The following is a 16,521-nucleotide window of genomic DNA, read 5'->3' as shown; positions in this document are numbered from 1 at the left end:
ATATGCCGGTCGGGTAATGGGACTTGGCACGGGGGTGGCGGCTGAGGACACGGCGGAAGAAGAGGTGGTAGAGGCGGACATCTTTGCCGGACCAAGGACGTGCAAACGTGGAGGCAAAAGCGGCGTGACCTGTCCAAGTTGCTGGTGCGGCTGTGACGGCACCACGTTCACCCAGTGGGCCGTAAATGACATGTACTGTCCCTGACCATAGTTACAGCTCCACACGTCGGCGCTGCCGTGCACTTTGGCAGAGACCGACATGCTCAAAGACTGGCCCACCATGTCTTCTACATGTGAATGCAGGGCTGGCACTGCCTTTTTGGCGAAGAAATGACGGCTTGGCACTCTCCACCGCGGCGCGGCACAAGCCATCATTTCTCTGAAAGGTGCTGAGTCCACCACTTGGAAAGGGAGGGACTGCAGCACCAGCAACTTGGACAGGAGGACGTTCAGCTTTTGCACCGTCGGGTGCGTGCTCGCAAACTGTTGTCTCTTGGAAACGGATTCCAAGAAAGACTGCTGACGGAATCCGTGAAGAGGAGTAGCAGGAGAAGGAGCATCTGAACGAGCGGAAGATGCCAACGAGCGACAACTCCCCTCAGCAGAGGTGTTGGAGCCTTGACTGGCTGATGGAGGGCGATTGACGTCGGGTGACGGAGCAAGTAACGGAGCGGGTGATGGAGCGGGGGCTAGGGCGGGCAGAACCGCCGTATCTTTATCATGGTTTTCCCAGGCCACCAAATGGCGACGCTGCATATGCTGCCGCAACGCTGTAGTCCCAACATGGGCCCCCTGGCCACGCTTGACTTTCTGGCCACATAGTCGACATACGGCTACGTTTACTTCCTCGGGCGGCTTGACGAAAAATTGCCACACCGCCGAGTAGGAAACTTTGCCCCCGATACTCCTCACTGGCTGACTGCTGCTTCCTCCGTGCACACCGGCACCACTACTGGCCGTGGTGGTAGGCTGCAGTGGAGCTGGTGCTCTACTCCGTGGCCGTTTGGCTCCACTGACACTGCTTCCACTGACACTGCTGCGACCCTGCTGCTGTCTCCTGGGCAACCCACCGACTGTTTCGCTCACTGCCAAGCTGCCACCCTCTTCTCCTGATGATGCGGAAGAAATTGCCTGATGACGACGAGGCTGCCAAGTGCGATCAACCTCCTCATCATCAAGTAGGGTCTCCGCCTCACTACTAGCCCCCTCGGCTGCGTCTGGGTCAGGAGACAGACCTGTCTCTAGACCGGCTACCGGGCCACTCTCCTCGCCACTACTTCTTCGCCTAGCTGCTGAAAAGGCGGATGTCTCCCCCCGTTCCTGACCGCCCTCTGTTAGCTCTTCCTCACTGTACAGTGGGGCTGAGCCCACAGCATGCGATACTTCGCTTGGTGAGGGAACACCAAAGGACAGGGGCAGGTAGAGGACACGTGATTTCAGTGGGCTTGGTCCCGGGCCATGCCAACTAACGGTTGTGTCTGACGTACCCACCGACCGTTGGCTGTAGGTGTCAGAGGTGACCTGGGAAGAGGAAGACGACCGAGCCAACCAATCGATGACGGCAGGGTTGTCGGTGGAGACACGACCGCTGGATGACACCGGGAGCACTGGCCTCTGGCTGCGAATAGTGCTGCCTCGACCCCTTCCTCTGCTGCCACGTCTGCTCGCTCCTAAAACATTGCCTCCTCTGCCACTCCTCTGCATGTTGTCTGACATACTCCTTTAATTAAACGATTATGTGTCCCTGAGTAACAATTCTGTGTCCCTGAGTAACAATTCTGTGTCTGTGCGAGTAACAATTCTGTGTCTGTGCGAGAAACAATTCTGTGGCCCTAAGTAACAGTTCTGTGGCCCCAAGTAACAGTTCTGTGGCCCTCAGTAACAATTCTGTGTCTGTGCGAGTAACAATTCTGTGTCTGTGCGAGAAACAATTCTGTGGCCCTAAGTAACAGTTCTGTGGCCCTCAGTAACAGTTCTGTTTCCCTGAGTAACAATTCTGTGTCTGTGCGAGTAAGAATTCTGTGTCTGTGCGAGTAACAATTCTGTGGCCCTAAGTAACAGTTCTGTGGCCCTCAGTAACAGTTCTGTGTCCCTGAGTAACAATTCTGTGTCTGTGCGAGTAACAATTCTGTGTCTGTGCGAGTAACAATTCTGTGTCTGTGCGAGTAACAATTCTGTCTGTGCGAGTAACAATTCTGTGGCCCTAAGTAACGGTTCTGTGGCCCTCAGTAACAGTTCTGTGTCCCTGTGTAACAATTCTGTGTCTGTGCGAGTAACAATTCTGTGGCCCTAAGTAACAGTTCTGTGGCCCTCAGTAACGTTTCTGTGGCCCCAAGTAACAGTTCTGTGGCCCTCAGTAACAATTCTGTGTCTGTGCGAGTAACAATTCTGTGTCTGTGCGAGTAACAATTCTGTGGCCCTAAGTAACGGTTCTGTGGCCCTCAGTAACAGTTCTGTGTCCCTGTGTAACAATTCTGTGTCTGTGCGAGTAACAATTCTGTGGCCCTAAGTAACAGTTCTGTGGTCCTCAGTAACAATTCTGTGTCTGTGCGAGTAACAATTCTGTGGCCCTAAGTAACAGTTCTGTGGCCCTCAGTAACAATTCTGTGTCTGTCCCTGAGTAACAATTCTGTGGCCCTAACTAAAGTTTCTGTGGCCCTAAGTAACAATTCTCTGGCACTCAGTAACAATTCTGTCTGTCCCTGAGTAACAATTCTGTGGCCCTAATAACGTTTCTGTGGCCCTAAGTAACAATTATCTGGCACTCAGTAACAATTCTGTCTGTCCCTGAGTAACAATTCTCTGGCACTCAGTAACAATTCTGTCTGTCCCTGAGTAAAAATTCTGTGGCCCTAAGTAAAGTTTCTGTGGCCGTGAGTAACAATTCTCTGGCACTCCGTAACAATTCTGTCTGTCCCTGAGTAACAATTCTCTGGCACTCAGTAATAATTCTGTCTGTCCCTGAGTAAAAATTCTGTGGCCCTAAGTAAAGTTTCTGTGGCCCTGAGTAACAATTCTCTGGCACTCCGTAACAATTCTGTCTGTCCCTGAGTAACAATTCTCTGGCACTCAGTAACAATTCTGTCTGTCCCTGAGTAAAAATTCTGTGGCCCTAATTAAAGTTTCTGTGGCCCTAAGTAACAATTCTCTGGCACTCAGTAACAATTCTGTCTGTCCCTGAGTAACAATTCTCTGGCACTCCGTAACAATTCTCTCTGTCCCTGAGTAACAATTCTCTGGCACTCAGTAACAATTCTGTCTGTCCCTGAGTAAAAATTCTGTGGCCCTAAGTAAAGTTTCTGTGGCCCTGAGTAACAATTCTCTGGCACTCCGTAACAATTCTGTCTGTCCCTGAGTATGAATTCTGTGGCCCTAACTAGCGTTTCTTTGTCCCTAAGTAACAGTTCTGTGGCCCTGAGTAACAATTCTGTGTCTGTGCGAGTAACAATTCTGTGGCCCTAAGTAACAGTTCTGTGGCCCTCAGTAACAGTTCTGTGTCTGTGCGAGTAACAATTCTGTGTCTGTGCGAGTAACAATTCTGTGGCCCTAAGTAAAGTTTCTGTGGCCCTCAGTAACAGTTCTGTGTCTGTGCGAGTAACAATTCTGTGTCTGTGCGAGTAACAATTCTGTGGCCCTAAGTAAAGTTTCTGTGGCCCTAAGTAACAATTCTCTGGCACTCAGTAACAATTCTGTCTGTCCCTGAGTAACAATTCTCTGGCACTCAGTAACAATTCTGTCTGTCCCTGAGTAAAAATTCTGTGGCCCTAAGTAAAGTTTCTGTGGCCCTGAGTAACAATTCTCTGGCACTCCGTAACAATTCTGTCTGTCCCTGAGTAACAATTCTCTGGCACTCAGTAACAATTCTGTCTGTCCCTGAGTAAAAATTCTGTGGCCCTAAGTAAAGTTTCTGTGGCCCAGAGTAACAATTCTCTGGCACTCCGTAACAATTCTGTCTGTCCCTGAGTATGAATTCTGTGGCCCTAACTAGCGTTTCTTTGTCCCTAAGTAACAGTTCTGTGGCCCTGAGTAACAATTCTGTGGCCCTAAGTAACAGTTCTGTGGCCCTCAGTAACAGTTCTGTGTCTGTGCGAGTAACAATTCTGTGTCTGTGCGAGTAACAATTCTGTGGCCCTAAGTAACAGTTCTGTGGCCTTCAGTAACAATTCTGTGTCTGTGCGAGTAACAATTCTGTGGCCCTAAGTAAAGTTTCTGTGGCCCTAAGTAACAATTCTCTGGCACTCAGTAACAATTCTGTCTGTCCCTGAGTAACAATTCTCTGGCACTCAGTAACAATTCTGTCTGTCCCTGAGTAAAAATTCTGTGGCCCTAAGTAAAGTTTCTGGGGCCCTGAGTAACAATTATCTGGCACTCGGTAACAATTCTGTCTGTCCCTGAGTAACAATTCTGTGGCCCTAAGTAAAGTTTCTGTGGCCCTAAGTAACAATTCTCTGGCACTCAGTAACAATTCTGTCTGTCCCTGAGTAACAATTCTCTGGCACTGAGTAACAATTCTGTCTGTCCCTGATTATGAATTCTGTGGCCCTAACTAGCGTTTCTTTGTCCCTAAATAACGATTCTGTGGCCCTCATTAACAAGTCTGTGTCCCTGAGTAATGGTTCTCTGTCCCTAAGTAACTTTTCTCTGTCCCCAATTATCGTTTCTGTGGCCCTAACTCTGTCCCTGTCCCTAGTACAGAGCGGTCTGCCTCTGTTCAATAACTGCAGGCAAATGAAGAATTCCAAAATGGCCGCTATTTATAGCTCGACCATTACACAGTGCTGGCTGGCTGGCTGGCTGCTGATTGGCTGATGCGATCACATGTAGTTGAGGAATGCATTATGGGTCAGCGCGCCTTGTCTGCGCGCCTTCCCAGACATCCCCGCTCCGTCGCCGCACATGTCAGCCGCCATTTTCTGAAAAATTTCGATTCGCGCGTCCGAATTAGGCTATTTTTCGGATTCGGCACGAATCGAAATTTTTCCGATATTCGACTCGAATTCCACTTCGGATACTTCGATTCGCTCATCTCTAGTCTCAGTTTTTGGTTCAAAACTAATTTTGTTTTTTTTTGTTTTACTAACAAGATAGATGAATACATTTTGGCCAAGATTTATGAAGAGCGATTGATTATTTGCAAAATGTTATAAGAAAACCTTTTTTTTCCCAAAATTTTTGGACTTTTTCATTTATATAGCAAAAAAATAAAAATCCCAGTGGTGAATAAATACCACCAAAATACAGTTTTTTATCTGTCTCAAAAAAATGCTAAAAAATTCATATGGGTAGTGTTGCATGACCGCGCAATTGTCATTCAAAGTGTGATAGCACTGAAAGCTGAAAATTGGCCTGGACTGGAAGGGGGTGAAAGTGTCCGGACTTGAAGTGGTCAAGCTGGCTGCACACTAAGCTCATATCATCCGGTTTCCACTTTTGCACTTAGTTGCTGAATAAGTGAAAATATAAATGGCTATTCAACACATATAATATGTTTATGGGGTGACAGGAAATGAATAGACATTTGTTGTGAGTACTGCTGCCACCCCCCCTTTTGTTTTAAGTTGTGCACTATAAGCTGCCATATGTAGTGGTGACTGCATGATACTCATATGTTGTGCAGTGAAGTCGATTTTCTTTTGTTAACTCAGAACATTGAACGGAAAGTCTGACTCAATTTCTCCATCCACACATTTAAAGTGCACGGAGGAATCCCCCAGCTGTGTCTTTTGTATTTTGACTGTGTATTCTGCTGTCAGAATATACTGATCATCGCCACAGACTATTGCCTGCAGCGCCGAATGAGCTGGAAAAATCTGACAGGGCTATTTAACAGAAGTCGATTGATAGATCGACTTCTGTTCAACCACAGTGGCCACACATGCATCAAATTTGGCTGGCCCCTGTTGAACTGGTCAAAAGTCATTTTTTAAAGCGCTGCACCAAAATTGGTGCTATATAAATCCTGTAAAATAATATTAATAATTTTGATCTATATATAGTCAAAGTAAGTAAAGATAGGCTACGGATCCATTTGATCAGTTCCTGAATACAGTACAGCTTATTGGGGTTGCTCAGCTCTTTAGCCCTACCATTGCTTCCTCTGATCCAATCCCAGCCGCAGTGACAGCTGCTCTTTTTAGGTGCTTCCCAAACACATACTGCAATGCTGCCATTTGGGATGGGGAGTCTCTTTAGGTACTGGAAAAGCTCATGCTACATGTGAGCTTAGCAGCCTAGGACCTCTACACTGGTTCTTCAGCAGTGCTTTCAAATATTTTAGAAGCACTTTGATGTACAGTGCTCAGCATAAATGAGTACACCCCAACAGATTTGTCAGAAAACCTTTACTTTACTTTTCTGTCAGAGTCAACATTTTCTATGGGACACCATACTGCAAAATACTCCCACAAATGTGGGCCATTGATTGCAAACAAGATTTGTTAATTTGCTTTCTAACAAATTCATTCAAGACCTTGTTGCAAAAATGAATACACCCCAATGAAAGTCTAAGGAGCTAAGCTAATTTTTAGACAACAACATTCTAATTAACATGAATTCAACTACAAGTAAGGCTGACCATACATTATACAATTTTCTTGAGATTTTTGGTTTAGATTTACCAAAAACCATATAATATGAGGTCAAACCTAACAACACTTTCAATTGTATCCAATTAGGCAGGCTCTTTTACTACATAGTTGAAGGTAAATCTAAAGGAAATTGGACAGAAAATTGTATAGTGTATGGCCAGCCTTACTCTAACTGTTCATTAAACAGGTGTCCAGCAGACAGTTGATTATTAAAGGGCGTTACTTAACAAAGAAAACCACTTCCCGTTTAATGCTGTCAGCAATGGCACCACATGGAAGAGAATTGTCACAAGGCCTGAGAAAGAAAATAATTTCTTTACAAAAGAAGGGTGAAGGCTACAAGAAGATCAGCAAAGCTTTACTCATCAGTCAGAATACTGTAGCAAAAGTGATACAAAAAGTGTACAAAGATGGAGCTGCAACCATCTCACAGCGAAGTCCAGGCTGTCCACGGTAGTTAACACCTTGACAGGAGCGTTTTCTGATGAGAAGGGTTGAAGAAAATCGCCATGCAAGTTCACTGCAGTTAGCTAAAGAAGTAGAAAGCCAAACTGGGGTGATTGTTTTGCATGACACAATTCGGCGTACACTGCAGAGGAATGGCATGTATGGGTTTCGTCTACTAAGGAAGCCTCTCCTAAAAACCCATGCACAAAAAAGCCCAACTAGAATTTGCGAGGGCCCATTCAGAAAAAGCAGAAATCTACTGGGACTCTGTACTCTGGAGTGATGAGACCAAGATAAATGTTTTTGGAACTGATGACTTCAAAAATATCTCACAAAGGTGAGGAGTACAAAAAAGTGCATGGTCGGGGCAGTGTCCTTCTGTGGGGCTGCGTGAGTGCCGGTGTCGGGGAGCTGCATTTCATTGATGGTATCATGAATTCACAGATGTACTGCTCTATTTTGAAAGAGAAGATGCTACCATCACTCCGTGTCCTTGGTCGTCATGCACTTTTCCAACATGACAATTAACCAAAACACACATCTAAGGCCAGTGTTTTATTACTGAAGAACAGTGATTCAGTGGCCAAGTATGTCTCTTGATCTGAACCCAATCGAACACCTATGGGGAATTCTGAAGGGACAATTGAGCATCACTCTCCATCCAGCATCCAAGCTCTAAAAGAGGTTGTTCTTGAAGAATGGAAAAAGATAGATGTTGCAGTATGTTGCCAACTTGTTCATTCCATGGCTAGAAGACTTGGTGCTGTCCTTACAAATCATGGAGGTCATAAACAATACTAGATGGAGTAGTTTTTGTTGTGGGGTGTATTCATTTTTGCATCAACTAATTAGTAGAATTGAAGATTTTGTAATCCAAGTTATATTATTAACTTTGCTTTCGTGTAATGAGCTAAACAAGTGTTCTGTAAAACTCAGTTTTGTCAAAATTTTGGAAATTGTTTTTGTGTTCATTGAGATATTGATTAAAATCTTACTTTTCTAAAGGGGTGTACTCATTTATGCTGAGCACTGTACATGCATGATCCTTGCATCTCCCCAGGAAGATTGGATGGGGGAGGGGAGAGGAGGGGAGTGTCACCATAAATGTTGGAATTACCAGTGACTGCTGGAGAAAGGAGTGAGAAGCCCGTTTAAATCCGGTCATAGACTATTCGAATCTCCTCTGGTTTAACAGGCACTGGCCGAGATTCGAACCATACATGGGCAGACTGAATGTACCCAAGTTGATTGACTGATCAACTTGGGTACAACCAGCCTGTCAGATTTTACATGTGATTATTGCCAGCGGATATTATATTCGCTAACAGTAACCACTGTGTTCTCCTGGTGGGGACCACTCGCCCCACCTGGAGAACACAATAGCTCCGCGGGAGTTTTTCTTCCATGATTCCCCCTGCCCTCCTCATTGGCTGACTGGCTGTGATTGATAGCAGAGGGAGCACCACCGCTGGGTCTCCTGCATATGTAATAGCTAACAGCAACACTCGTAATTGTGTACCCCTAAAACATCTTATCCCTTTGACATCTTGGACCCGCTGGTCCAACATGTATATGTCTCTTAAGGTTGTGGGACCACATAAAGAGCAAGGTGACCCTCTATATCCGGGGTCCCCAAAGTGCGGCCCGCGGGTCGGATGTGGCCCTTTGCTTGCTTTTATCTGGCCCTTGGAGCACTTTTCCTTCCACTGATACGAAGCACTATTCCTCCCACTGATACCAATGATGGGACGATATTCCTCCCACTGACACCAATGATGGGACGCTATTTCTCCCACTGAAAATAGTGTTGTCAGCATTTTGTCGATCGGAAACAAGATGCCGATAGCGGTGCCAATACATACAGACTCACAGCCAATGAAATATCCCTACAGCGGCCCGTTGCTAGTGTCATGTGACCACTGTGACCAATCACAGCAGATCACATGTCAGTTGTATACAATGGATGGCTTCCTGCCATGCCATCCATTGTATACAGTTGTGGTGTTAGCTGTGACTGGTCAAGGCAGTCACATGATACAGACAGGGTCAATCACAGCCCATCTGTATCATGTAATCAGCTTTTGCCCAATCACAGCTAATCACAAAATACTGAATGAATCAGTTTCATTTAGTAACAATGATTGCAAATATCAATGATATACACTGGTATTAGCAATTATAGTGGGTTAAAAAAAAATCCTGATCACTTGCCCAGAGCAGTTCAATGTTACTATGGCAGTGTTTCTCAACTCCAGTCCTCATGGACCCCCAACAGGTCATGTTTTCATGATTTCCATTATTTTGCACAGGTGATTTAATCAGTTTCACTGCCTTAGTAATTACCACAGCTGTTTCATCTGAGGGAAATCCTGAAAACATGACCTGTTGGGGGTCCATGAGGACTGGAGTTGAGAAACACTGTACTATGGTAACATTGTATTGCTTTGATCAAAGTTTGCTGAAAATTAAAATGGTAAAAAAAGAAAAAATGTAATTAAAAAATATATATATTATTTTCACCAAAGAAATGTAGCAGAATACATTTTGACCTAAATTTATGAAGAAATGTTATTTATTTGCAAAATGTTATAACAGAAACGAAGAAAAGTGCAGTTTTGTTTTTTCTAAAGTTTCAGGTGTTTTTTGTTTTATCAAAAAAATAAAAAACTCGGCCAATAAATACCATCCAAAAGAAAGCTCTATTTGTGTGAAAAAAAAATTATAAAAGTGTCAGTTGTATACAGTGTTGCATGACCGCACAATTGTCATTCAAAGTGCGACAGCGCTGAAAGCTGAAAATTGGCCTGGGCAGGAAGGGGGTATAAGTGCCCGGTACTGAAGTGGTTAATGTCACTGGATCTTTTGTGAACTTCCTTACTAATCGCACTCAACTATTTAAGAGTTGTCATCCATGAAGTATTTGGGGGTAATAATATCTACTTCATATCAGGGGTTCATTTCAGACAATATTGCCCCACTGTTGTCTAGATTTCAAGTTCAAAGTAAAACTTGGAGTAAGCTACCATTTTTCTTTGGTAGGCCATGTTAACCTATTCAAGATGATGTGGATTTCCCAACTCTTATATTTTCTAGACAATTCCCTGTTTGGATACCTCTGCAGATTGTTATTAGGATCAATAGCATATTCAGGGATTTAATTTGGAGAAAGAAGGCCCCCCATATATAATTAGAGACACTACAATATCCCGATGATGCTGGGGGACTAACAGTATCTAACCCAAGGTTATATTGTTTTGATGCTCAATTACAGTACCTTGCGGCCTGGGAATCTGAAAGACTTCCTAGTGCTGCTTGAAGACTATTTTCTCATATGTTTAAGGGCCGGCCACCATTGAATGTCCTTGAAGGGGCATTGGGGGGTGTTCCATCAACTGCCATGCCTACACTGGCGTTCATGTGCAAGGTGTGGGAGGAAACCTAGAAAATTTTAGGAATCTCTTACCCTATTAGATATACTCCAATATGCTTCCTGAACTGTTTGTTCTTTGGGGCTTTCAGAGATGGGAAAGAGCAGGGGTTTCCACATTAGAACAACTCTACAATAATGGAACTCTCAAAATGTTTGAGCAGCTGAGGATAGTTTTCTTTTACATTAAAAGTGGGTCTATCAGTTTCTTCAACTCCGTCTGCACTATTCTCTCCATTTTCTTCTATAGTAGTGCTTTTTTCTCCCACTGGTTCCATTTCAGAGGAGATCTGGGGGGGAAATTCTTCAGTCTCTCCCTTCAGTGTCTTTCTCCATAACGTAGAATAACACAGATTTTTATTCTTCATAGGGTGTATAGAACCCCTGAATTTCTCCACACCAAAGGGTCTGAAATTTGACCCAGCTTGTGCTAGATGCGGTAATTCTGGTACTCTTAAACATCTTTTGTGGTGTTGTCCTAAACTTCGGAAATTTTGGGCAGAAGTGGTTGGTACACTTAATGGGTGTTTTGATGTAAATATTCGTGTCGAACCACTCACATGTTTATTGGGCTATGTAGATTCTTCGTTATACATTCCCCCTATGGGGAGTACTTTTCTGCATGCTCTTTTTGTGGCCAGCAGACAAATTGCCCTTAGGTGGACCTCCCAATATCTGCCTACTTTATCTGACTGGATTTTTTATCTCAACAAGCTTATCTCTTTTGAAAAACATATTTTTTAAGAAATTCGATGCTATTTGGTCAAAATGGCTTAAAAATATATTTCCTGTATGGGAATAGGTTTATTATGTTTTTTTTTTATTTGTTTTTGTCTCAAATACTGGTGTCTACGCTTGGGGAAATAGGATATTTCTGTTCCATAGACATTTATGTTTTGATGATTAGTTATAGATGAGGTCATCTTATGGCTGTAGCTCTCCATTAATATATAATAGCTATGTGGGATATCCTTCTTTTTTTTTTTTTTTTCTTTTTGGTTTTGTTCCGTTCTCGTGTTTTTGTTAAGGCCTGCGTAGCGAGTATTGTATGTATGGTTTGTTGGTGTTTTGTTTTTTATGATGAAAAAGGAAAATAAATGACTTAAGAAAAAAAAAAAAAGCTAGAAGGGACTCTGGAAGGAACAGGGAGGGAGCAGAACAGCGCCTCTAAGTGCAGTAAGATTCAAATTATTTTAATTAAAATACTTTTAATATACAAATGCAAGCAACTCACGAAAGTGTTAGTAAAAGTGCTTGTAAACACATAGGTCCTGGTTGGTCCTGCTGGGTGTCTCTGCGTCCAAGGTAACAAGCTGGCAGAGGCGCTGGTGGTTTCCAGCACTACCTACTCTGCTCTTGGACACTGAGGACGCTGGAAGCCGGGGAATAACGTCACTTCTGGGTTAGCAAACAGAGGAGGCAGAACACGTTTGGAGCATGCGTGCTCCTTCATCAGGCCACAAACTAGCAGCAATCTCAGACCTGTAATCCCTTGGTAGCATGTATCCAAAAACCTCTTCCTGTGCACATTTCTCCTATTGATGTCTTCCTGCCCCTGATCGTGTCTAAATACATTTGAAAAACTAGGATTTTAGCGCTGCTTTTCTCCTGTCAGGGGAAAGTCTTTCAGAAGATCCTAGCTTGCATGAGACTTTACTATTGGCCTTGCTTAGCTAATGCTTGCCTGGAGCTTCTACCTGCGTAAAAGTCCTTTAGTCAAGGCGCATGTAAATAAAGGTGCAACTTGTAACTATTTTTTTTTTTATTTTTTACATTCGTATCAGTGGAAGGCGATTATAAAAAAATTTCCACTAAAGGCCAGTTCACACCACATGCAGTGCAGTGCTTTTTTTCTGCATAAAAAAAGCATGGAAAATTGGTTATATGGGTTCTAATGGCATAGTTCACACCAGCATAGTGCGTTCTAGTGCTTTTCAGTTCCAGAAAAAAAAAAAGTACAACATTCTGCTTTTTTGCTGCATAGAACTGTACTGGAATGCAGTAAAAAGCATCAAGAAAGCACCAGACCCCAGTAAAGTGAAAAAGAAAAAATATTGGGGAAAAAGAAAAGCATCTGGATAGCATCCAGAAATGAAAAAAATGCAGCAAAACGTGTTAACAAAAAGCATGCAGAAAAACATCTGGAACGGATCTGGAGGACTCTTTTTTTTGTGGTGTGTACTGGCCCTAACGTCTGATTATATATTCTATATTATTATTATTATTATATTATATTATATTTATTAAATTAAAATAAATATATATATCTCTTTTACATAAAAGTATATGTAAAACCAACCTTTTTGTTAGGCTTGCAATACATTTTCCTTTTATATTTACCAAAATCCTATATTATGAGTTTAATCCTAAACACTTTCAATTTCTATGCAGTCAGGCAGACCCTTGCACTATATAGTTCCAGGTAAATCCAAAGGAAATGGAACAAGAAAATTGTATTTTATATGTCCAGTTTAAGGCTGGCTATACATGATACATTTTCTTTCATTCAACCTGCGGATTAAGCCAAAGAAAATTAATGAATTCCCCCATCCACACATTCGAGATGGATGGGGGCATCCCTTCCGCGGAGCTTTTTTTTTTTTTTTTTTGCAGTAGGGAGGCTTTCCCACCATAGCCAGGGACACCAAGCGATAATTTTCCAACAGGCTCTTTGTACAGAAATGGTTTGACAGATCGACTTCTGTACAACCAGTGTGCCCATGCACATTATGAACATGTGCCTCTGTTGTGATCCTGAGAATCTGTAGCTATCCTTACTTTAAAGTGGTTCTAAAGGCTCAAGTTTTTTTTTTTTTTTTTTTTTACCTTCATGCATTCTGTGCATGAAGGTAAAAAACCTTGTCTTGGAATCTCAGCTATCCTGGGACTCCCTCTTCTCATTGGCTGAGACAGAAGCGGGAGCCACTGCCCCCCCCCCCCACCACCACCACCACGCTGTCAATCACTGCCAGTGAGCCAATGAGAAGAGAGGGGGCAGGGCCGAACCACAGCTTTGTGTGTGAACACATGGAGCAGCAGGTGCCCCCAAAGCAAGCTGCTTGCTGTGGGGACACCCGACAGGAGGGGCGGGGCCAGGAGTGCCTGCTGGGGACCTGAGAAGAGGAGGATCCCGGCTGCTCTGTGCAAAACCACTGCACACAGCAGATAAGTATAGACCTGTTTGTACAGACGAGGTTTATAACGCAGCAGCTGGTGTGCAGGGCGGTCTGGCACTAAACATCACTCTGTACTTTACGGTTCTTTTTTTTTTTAATTTAAATGAAGTTTATTGAAATGTCATACAGACATTTCATAAAGTTCAGTTGGTTGCGTGAGGTGGTGCCATGTGCTGCGCCAAAAAAAAGTAGCTCAGTCCCACCACATCTGGTATGAATGGAGCCTAATGCTCAATATACACTGAATGTTTAGCCCCGGTTCATGGGTCTCTGGCATTTAGCTGGAGGCAGAGGGCACAGGTATCCAGTCCAGCCCTGCTGCTGCCGGTCTGTCAAACTCCGTGAGGCTGGCAGCTGCACAGGGCACCTAGAGATATGAATGTTTAGGCAGTGTGCCCCCGGGATGAATGCCCAGAATGCAATTCCAGACACGGCACCTGTATTGTCCCAACACTTAGTATGCTGCAGTTTGTGTGTTTCTGGTTATTGTTTTGCCGATAGTGTGACATCTTGGTTGATTATTTTGCAATTAAGGCATTTGCCAATTTTCCATGACTTGAACACAAAGCTTGCCAATGTCCTATTGTATACGATTCCTGTGGTGATTTGAGGACTCGCAACTTAAGAGATCATTTTTAGCACAGATTTACTTTCCCTTTGGTTTCAGATTGTGGAACTGCCTGTTCTTCAAGGTCATACTTTCAACAGGACTTTGTGTGTTTTTCCTCTGCAGTTGTTAGTGCTAATAATGCAAGATTGCAGGTTCAAGTTCATTACAAAAATAGGCTGTAATATGCCTCCACATAAATGGAAAAAAGATTTATATACAGTAGTGCCAATTAGTTTTTTCCAGTCCTTGCACTTGGTACAGAGATAAGGGGGACCCCGAGCGCCCCCCACCCCAAAAAAAAAAGTATCTGTGACAGACGTGAAAGGGCCCGGAGAAGCCGTGGAGAACGTTATGCTGCCTATAACATCGTTCAGCATTTTGGTGGTGGGTCAGTGATGGTCTGGGGAGGCATATCCATGGAGGGACGCACAGACCTCTACAGGCTAGACACAGGCACCCTGACTGCCATTACGTATCGGGATGAAACTCTTGGTCCCATTGTCAGACCCTACGCTGGTGCAGTGGGTCCTGGGTTCCTCCTGGTGCATGACAATGCCCAGCCTCATGTGGCGAGAGTATGCAGGTAGTTTCTGGAGGATGAAGGAATTGATACCATTGATCAATGGCCCCCACGCTCGCCTGACCTAAATCCAATAGACCACCTCTGGGATATCCTGTTTCGGTCCATCCAACACCGCCAGGTTGCACCTCAGACTGTCCAGCAGCTCAATGATAACCTGGTCCAGATCTGGGAGGAAATACCCCAGGACACCATCTGTTGTCTCATTAGGAGAATGCCCCAATGTTGTCAGGTATGCATACAAGCATGTGGAGGCCATACAAACTACTGAGTACCATTTTGAGTTGCAGTGAAATTTCGGCAAAATGGACTCGCCTGCTGCATAATTTTTTCACTTTGATTTACAGGGTGTCTTTGAATTCAGTCCTCTGTAGGTTGATCATTTTTTCATTTCCATCAAACGATGGAGCATCCTTATGTTCCTAACACATTACACAGTTCATATCAGTATACATATCAGATCTCGATGGGGAGAAATCTAATGCTGGTTGTGTTTTCAAAGTGTTCCTGTATTTTTTTTTAACGTGTATGTCTGTATGTGTGTGTGTGTGTGTGTGTGTGTGTGTGTGTGTGTGTATGTGCACATATATATATGTGTGTGTGTATATGTATGTATGTATATGTGTATATATATATATATATATATATATATAATTTTTTTTTTTTTTTACATTTACACAGCCTTGGCAGACAAAGGGGACCTTGTTTTTCTCTGCTGCAATTTACAGTACGGCATGGGTATGTCCAAGTCTGTGACACTGAAGGAGCAGCAGACCGACATGTTCATCCTTTTACTGACTTTGCTTTCCACATGTCAGCTTATTCATTGTCGACACGAGTGTTCACCAGTAATATCCCTCCTTCTTTCTCTTTGCTGTATGGGACAAGGGTTTGATATAATGGTTGCTAGTAAAAGGAAGTTTTTCATAATTTTCAATTTCAATCAATACCTAACACTTTTATTACATTTTTTTTTTTGGTGTGTAGTTCAGCTTTAACTATGGAAAGTTTTACCCCCTTCGGGATCAGGGCATTTTTTGCTATTCAGCACTTGTGTGGTCATGCGATAATGTATGCAAATAATTTTTTTTCCCACACAAATCGAGCTTTCTTTTGATGTTATCTGATCACCACTATTTTTTTTTTTTTTTGCGATTATAAAGAAAAAAAAAAAGACCGAAAATTTTGAAAAAAACCCCAATATTTTCTACTTTCTGTTATAAAACATATCCAATAAAATCAAATTTCATCATAAATTTAAGCCAAAACATTTTCTTCTACATGTCTTGGGTAAAAAAAAAATTTCAATAAGTAAATATTGATTGGTGTGTGTGTGAAAGTTAGTCTGATGTACTGACCGCTTATTTTAGTTCTTGAGGCCCTAAAATACCAGGACAGTACATATACCTCCCAAATGACCTATTTTTGGAAAGTAGACCCTAAGGCATTTATTAAGCGGCATGGTGAGTTGTTTTGAAGTTATGAATGGGTTAACCATTCATGACAGCTGTGATCACTAGTAATCTGTGATTGGCTACATCTAATCACATGGTACAGGGTGCTGTGACTGGCCCAGGTACCATGTGATAGCTGTGGGTCAATCACAGCAGAGGAATCACAGCTGTGATTAATGAATTCATTCAAAACAGCTTTGTTGACATTGTGATCATGAGCTAGATGAATCATCTACCCTT

The 16,521-nt window shown here is 43.2% G+C and overlaps 1 protein-coding gene across 2 annotated transcripts in view; it reads left to right on the top strand.

Moving 5' to 3' along the window:
• The window catches only part of AFTPH (aftiphilin), a 113,514-nt gene that overhangs the window by 33,410 nt on the left and 63,583 nt on the right, over positions 1-16,521 (top strand). The gene's annotated exons all lie outside the window — the stretch shown is intronic.

The sequence above is a fragment of the Staurois parvus genome, unplaced genomic scaffold (genome assembly GCF_062004578.1).
Source record: "Staurois parvus isolate SC_StPar_1 unplaced genomic scaffold, SC_StPar_1.0 ptg000001l, whole genome shotgun sequence".
In the NCBI taxonomy this organism is placed as follows: Eukaryota; Metazoa; Chordata; class Amphibia; order Anura; family Ranidae; genus Staurois; species Staurois parvus.
This window is presented reverse-complemented; position numbering and strand designations above follow the sequence as displayed.